At 41.4% G+C, this 6,000-nt stretch overlaps 1 long non-coding RNA gene across 1 annotated transcript in view; it reads right to left on the bottom strand.

Moving 5' to 3' along the window:
- Positions 1-401: 401 nt before the first annotated feature.
- The window catches only part of LOC115088831, a 30,051-nt gene continuing 24,452 nt past the window's right edge, over positions 402-6,000 (bottom strand). The window contains exons 3-4 of the long non-coding RNA XR_003855920.1: positions 3,092-3,186; positions 402-669 (exon numbers count right to left, since the gene is read on the bottom strand). This is a non-coding gene — a long non-coding RNA (uncharacterized LOC115088831). The remainder of the gene's footprint in view (positions 670-3,091; positions 3,187-6,000) is intronic.

The following is a 6,000-nucleotide window of genomic DNA, read 5'->3' as shown; positions in this document are numbered from 1 at the left end:
ATGTCCCATGCATTTCATCAATGTTCACTATACTCTTTTTGAGCTCAACTTTCAAAACTGTCTGTGGCACACAATTTGCACGTTTTGAGTGGAGGCATGGGGATTGTTACAAGTATTTTATAAACTGTATGGTGGGTGCTTCACAGTTTATAAAATCCTGTGTATTTCTGCACCAAAATTATGTGCACCTGATATAGTACAAGAACAACATTTTACCTACAGTAGCAATGCAGAGCAAATATTTTCTGTATATAAGAACTTTACTCAAAAGGATCTCATATAATAATAGGGCACTTAGACTGCACCATTAAATGCAGTGTCCTATGTCTTATAAATAGAAGGAGTGCCTGTACATTTTATTATTACCCAGAATAAATCGAATATACAAGAGTCCCAGGTAAATATATGTTTTTAATTTTTGTTGTTACAAATAAAAAGTGTCCTTTACTGAAGGCAAATTTAAGAAAGTTAATAAGCTGAAACTTATCTTTGAATCTCCAAAGGGAAGCTTTAACACAAGCTTAGGAACAATTCTTTGAGTCTACAGGAACCGGCCAAGCTTAAAGCACCATCTCCTGAATCACCTGATGCTGTGGCATTTCGAATTCCTCTTTGTAGGGTCATAATTAACACACGGTAATGGACCTGAGTCATAGCTCAAATTGTATCCTGGAGTAAAATGTGAAAGCAATCAACAGCATTGCTAGATAAAAGTGAGACAAAAACAACTTTAAAGATTATCCTGTCATGCAGGACGAGAATCTTCTGAATGGTGAATTCCACGCTTACATAACTGAAGTCCACCAAATATGATGAATACATTTGTGTAACATTACTTACTTCTTTATAAACCTAAATACATTACATGAGAGTAGCACTCGTTCTCGTGGTGCTTCTTTGACAGAGTTGTCGACCACAATGAATATGCTTGAGATAAATTTGGATATAGTGAGTCTCCATGATATGCAAATTTATCTCATTCATATTCATTGTGGATTTCCTGAAAACCCAACTGCCTGTGGAGTCACCAGGACAGGTTTGGGAAGGCCTGGTCTGGCCAATTCCATTAGAACAGAATCTATGAAAAGTTCTATTTCAGATCCTATTCTCCCTGTGTTCTAGAGCACAGTGGTATTATCCAGTGTTAACGTAGTTATATAGCTTTAGGATAGCCGAAGAGTAGTCCTAGATTTAGCCAGATAAACTTATCTGGCTAACTTTAAGATAGTCAGGTATATTATTCAGTGGCATGGTTGCATGGCTGAATATCCTGGCAAATTTAGCCAGATACATTTAACTGGATAACTTTGCCAGCCACCCAGTGGCTGAATAAGAACCTTGTTCATTTTTTTTCCCCCATGTGCATGAATGCTGTGCTTTGACTCCTATGGACCTGGAGTGAATAAGTTTAGTTTAGTTCTGATTTGGGTAAAGCCTTTCTGCAAGAAAACCTTCATTCAACACATATTACAAAAATACATGAAGACATGAGCATTATTTTCAAACTGATTTACTGGATCAAAATCCTATTTTATGAATGCAAGTGGGATTTTTAAAGAAAATCCAGGGGCCAGTGCACATAAAAGTATGCGAGCAACCGAGTTTTGGCTTACTTTTTGACAAACTGAGGAGGGGAATTCTGCGGGACACAGTTGGGATTTCTGTGCATACATTTTGATTTGAAAACGTACATATGTAAGTTACCCAGCACCAAGTTACAGTATATCCTGCTTGGAGCAGGAGTAAATTTGTGCAAGGTAATTTGTTTGTGTACTTGACCAATTACCGGAGCATTTTCAAAACAAACTTACATGTATAAGTTTGCTTTGAAAATACTCAGTACAGTGAGCATGCAAATTGTACATGCAGACTTGACCACTATGGGCCTCATTTTCTAAAGTATTGCAGGCCTGAACCGGGGGTGAACCGGGGGGCTGAACCGGGGGGCTGAACCGGGGGTGGGACTGCACTAGCTGGCAGTGATCGCACCGTCGCGGTGCGATCACTGCCGGTTTTGCACCCAATAGCGCCACCATAGGAGGTGTAGCTATTGGGAGCGAAAGCTGATGCGAAAAGGCACTTACCTTTTCGCTGACGATGGCGTCGGCACAGAGTCGGCACTGGTGACACCCCGACTTCTCCTCTTCTGGGGCCGACTCCGCCCCGACTCTGCCCCCATCCTGGTATTGCACGCGATAAGGGACTTTTCGCGTGCGAAAGGTCCCTTATCGTGTGCGAGCTGCGTGGAAAATGAGGCCCTATGTTGACTGTTACAAAATTCCCCTCAGTCAGTACATCAAACACAAATGAACCAATACATCAGTTCATTAAAATAATATATGTATGGAACATTATAAATCAAATGTATAATTTGGAAATATATTGTTAAATTAATCACATTTTGATTCATTTTATGGGGTTTGTTTTTAAGCAGTGTCCTGAAGTTGTGATTCACTTTGTTTGGGCTAGCACTAGTAAAATACAGACTATGAATTTGTTATTGAATTAAAAACAATTACATCAACATAAATCAAATAAATCCATATAGCCTACCCTCCCTTAAACCATTCTCCCACAAAAGGCTTGGCATTATATAATCCCATACCAACCCCCAAACCTTCTAATCAAAACAAAAAAACATAAACTCAGACCAAAAACCCCAAAACCAATCTCCTTTAAACATCTTCCCCACTTACTTTCTGCTTCCACCTTATATAATCTTAACCCAGGCAAATCATACACAAATCCCAGTAAAAAGACCTAGGGCTAATACTCTCTGCCTGCTATCTGCACTGCAGCTGATAGTGGGGGGACTCCAATGGGGAGATCTCACATAAGCCATATCTCCTGATCCTATTTCCCCTGGCTGTGTTCTCTCCAGTATCTGCTGAACTCACATCCAGCTCTCCCTCCAGGTCAGGATTAATGTCCTGTGGAAGACCATTTGCAGAGTGAGGTTGTGAAGCATGCAGCAGGCCACCACAATGTCCACTACCTTCTCAGGACAGTACTGTAGTGCCCCTCCTGAGTGATTGAGGCAGCGGAAATGACTCTCGAGGAGACCAAATGTTCTCTCTATGATGCTCCTTACCCTGACATGTGCCTCTTGGTACCTCAGTTCAGCAGCTATCCTAGGAACCGCAAGTGGTGTTAGCAGCCATGATTTGCACGCATAGCCAGCATCACCTGTAGAAAAAAAAAATCATTTTGCATAAAATTAACTAGACTCCTTTAAGTTGACATCTGTAACATTTCTTAAATTACAAATGAGACACCTATGTACAATAAAAAAAGGAAATTACTATTCTGCCTTTGGGGCTCAGCGCTATTTACTAACATGGGCTACATATTAAAAGACATAGTGACAGCCATGAACAAGATATCATGTACAATGCTGCCATTACTTATCTGATTCATGTATGCTAGCAAAATATGGCCCATTTTTACCATTTGTTCTCTAACTCACGAACCTCCATCCCCTATAAAGGCCATGCTAATGAATAAAAATTCAGTTACATGAAATATTAAACTAATTTCCTGGCTGTCTACCTTACCCACCCTCAAAAAAACATGGTGGTGCCAATGAGGGCAACCCCTTCAAGTTCAATTTGAAAAAAAAAAATAGGTACAAAACTATTATCCTCTTCCCCTCCACTAACTCCATTCACATAGAATAATTGCTAACTGCAAAGCACAGCTAACAAAAAAGTTGAATGTTATAGACCCCTTTTTATCCCAAACCACAAATTAAAAAAAAAAAGGTATTACGGATTTATAAAAAATGTACAAAAAAGCACTTATTTTTAAATTATGTCTGTGCAAGCCCTGTACCCCACAGAGCTAATTGAAACGTATCTAAGTACTTGTACAAGATTTTTTTCCACACTCACCCAGCAACCAGCCTTCACCGTATTTCCCTTCAGTGAAGTTTCATGCCAGTGCTGACTGCACCAGGATGAAAGAATCATGGTTGCTACCAGGGAATTTTGCCTCCACGCTGAGAATCCTCTGGTCAATGTTATACACCACTTGTACATTGAGGGAGTGGTAAAGCTTTTGATTCTGGGATGCCATCTCTTTTCCATGAGGAGGGGTGAGAGCCACAATGGTATGCCACCTTTGGCATACCAGCTATGTCAAAACACTCTCTTCATTTGCTGCCACTCCCGAAGCAGCTATGGATATGTGATATGCTTCTTCACCCTCTTCAGCATGGGCCTTAGTACCTGGGTGAAATGATGGGAGAACATAGATTGCTCTGTGCCAGCCACCACAGCCACTGTGTTCTGGAAAGAACTGGTAGCCAGAAAATGAAGGCCTCCGAGCAGCTTCACCAGACCTGAGATATCATGTCCACATTCTGTGAGGGGATCCATGATCTCTCTGAGCTCTTTATACAGGCCCACGATAGCCCTGGAACTCATTTTGCAGGTCCTTGCCACATCTGACTCCGGCATCCCCAGCAACGTGGTCCTGAGGCAATATATCTGCTCCCTCCATACCCTTCTGTGGCCTGTTCCAGCTGGAACAACCTGCTCCTCACAATCCCTTCTCTTTGCCTGCTCTCTCCGGATGCTCTGTCTCCTGCCACGACCTCTGTCACCTGCCAAACCTTCTGCTGCTGTCATCCGTAGGCAAACCCACAGGATATACCACAGCATAAGGAACAGCTGGACACAATCAGAAATCTCCATCATAGAAAACATTCCAGAGCTGCACGGGCACACAACCACACCACACCAATGCAAGCAATGGAATAAAATATCTCTGAGTCGGCGCTGTTACTTAACTCATGGCATGACCGTGGCGGTAAAAAATCCATATTAAAAAACCCATACTAGCATTAGCACAGCTCCTTGCATTGCCCATGATTATTTAATCACCTCCTTTGCATGCCATTATCATGCATTCGCAAAGAAAAAAACACAGGTCAGTAAGTGCATTTGTATGCATGTTTTTATCTCACCCAAAACCCTTATTATATCCCCGTAAAGGTTTTTGCGCAGGAAGACACACGTTCAAATGAGCGTACATGTGTGAACAAACCCACAGCAGCTTCAGTGCACCTTATTGCATTGGGCCCTTTAAGATTTATGACTGGAAAAGCATGAACTAAATAGTTGAAAATGATGATGATAATGGTGATGAGATCATCAGATATGATCACCCTAAGTTCCTTCTCCTGGATGGTGCACATCAGTATCTCACCTCCTCCCATTATGTACTGCTCCCTTGAATTTATGCAGTCTTTAAGCTACATAACTCTATCAGTCAAGGAGCTAGGTTTTCCACTCCAATTTCAAAATCTTGAAAAAGTCTCAAAACATGTAGAGGGCAATTTTCAGGGGTATCTAGCTGGATAACTAAGGAGATAGCTGGGGGGGAGGGGGGCTTTGAAATTTGTACCCCTCTGAGTGGCTAAATATAGCTGCATAGTTTTAAAATACTGGTGTTTTGGGAGGTGGGCTAGGACTGGGGTAGAAACCTAGACACACATATCTAAGCACACAGTTTTTCCTACTTAACTCTGTCTGCTGATATAGAAGAGGAAAAGTATTGAGCACTTTTATACCTGAGTAAGTGCTAGCAAATTTTCAAAGAGAAACTATCCAGGTAGTCCCTCTATGAAAATCTGTAACCCATAAGTTCAAAAATACCCACATATTTTGTTCCTTCAGTGCCTGTGTACTTTCTCTGCTACACCTAAGTTCTTTGCCCTACTACGCCGGTATAGTTTGCCTTGCCACTCCTGCATACTTTGTCCTCCTGTATCTCCATACTAGGCCATTAGGCAGCTTAGTGAAAATTACTCCGTTAAGGCTGGTGAGATTGACAATTATTACGCAATGAAGATTTTTTGATTTTCAGATTATAAAAACTCTATGGGCCGGATTTTAATATCTACGCATGCGGAGTACATTTGTGCGCGCTACCCGGTGCACACAAATGTACGCCCAATTTTATAACATGCGCGAAGCTGCGCGCGCATGTTATAAATCT

Source organism: Rhinatrema bivittatum, chromosome 3 (genome assembly GCF_901001135.1).
Source record: "Rhinatrema bivittatum chromosome 3, aRhiBiv1.1, whole genome shotgun sequence".
NCBI classification, from domain to species: Eukaryota; Metazoa; Chordata; class Amphibia; order Gymnophiona; family Rhinatrematidae; genus Rhinatrema; species Rhinatrema bivittatum.
This window is presented reverse-complemented; position numbering and strand designations above follow the sequence as displayed.